This window comes from Poecilia latipinna, unplaced genomic scaffold, assembly GCF_001443285.1.
Source record: "Poecilia latipinna isolate Pla-1442-1.1 unplaced genomic scaffold, P_latipinna-1.0 Scaffold2730, whole genome shotgun sequence".
Classification (NCBI taxonomy): domain Eukaryota; kingdom Metazoa; phylum Chordata; class Actinopteri; order Cyprinodontiformes; family Poeciliidae; genus Poecilia; species Poecilia latipinna.
The window spans coordinates 44,074-45,158 of record NW_015115346.1 but is presented as its reverse complement, the minus strand read 5'-3'; positions in this window follow the sequence as shown (position 1 = coordinate 45,158).

Here is a 1,085-nt window from a genome sequence, read left to right as displayed (position 1 = left end):
CTATACAAATAAAATTTGATTGATTGATTGATTGATTGATTGATTGATTGATTGATTGATTGATTGATTCAGAGTGGAGACGACGTTCAGACGTTTAGCTTCATTAGCCTGCTAGCTAACGAGCTAACAGAGGAAACCACAGAGATGGAGTTTCACTCTCTGATGAATCCTGAGGGCAACAAGAAGCTGGGTAGTTCTGAATAACAAACTTTACTCATTATGACTTTAATTTAGAGACATTAGTGAAACAGAAACTGCCTAGGAAAGTTGGAGGCCAGTGGAGAAACTCGACCATGGAGAAGGATTATGAAAGACGCTGAATAAATATGATTTCTTGTGAAAACAAACCGCAGACACACCTCTGGTTGTGAGAACCTCAGCAGTTCATAATTAGATGAAGTAAATTAAATGCAGGAAAGGATTTGGACCAGGACTGTTTCTCCATAATCCCTGCTAATCCAGCGCTAACGGATCCGTAGGAAGTTTCCTGTAATTGAGGAGAAGATGAAAGCCCAAAATATCCAGAGTTGGAAAATATATGTGGATTAATTAGGATTGTGTTTGTTTGTGCTGAATGGTGCAGATATTAGCGTGTAACAGCATCTGTGGCGTGCATCAGAAGGTAATTGTTTCTGCATTACGCCACACAACCAGAACCTCCAGAGCAGCTCGTCTCTGTTCACCGGGACCAAGCCTGTTGATTGGATTTCACTGCTTTGATCACTGAGCCTCTATTTTTTACCCGTAGAGGAGAGAAGGACGGATGAGGCCGGAAACATGCTGCATGTGTTCAGTTACGTTCACAAAGAGGAGAACCGCTTTAACAAGAACGCTTCTCTGGATCACGGTCCACTTTGGTTCACCGACCAGAACCGCCCCACACTGAGAAACAGACACCATGACGACAAGCAGCGACGTCCAAAACAGCAGGTCTGATTACGGCTCAGTTCACAGAAACCAGTTCAACCCGACTCCAGTTCGTCTTCAAACCCTGTCTTAGTCCGATTTGACCAGAACTCCATCATCTGCTCCACCTGCAGCTGCTCTGAGTCAAACCAACCTGTTCCCCTCCTGGCCTGTGGGGG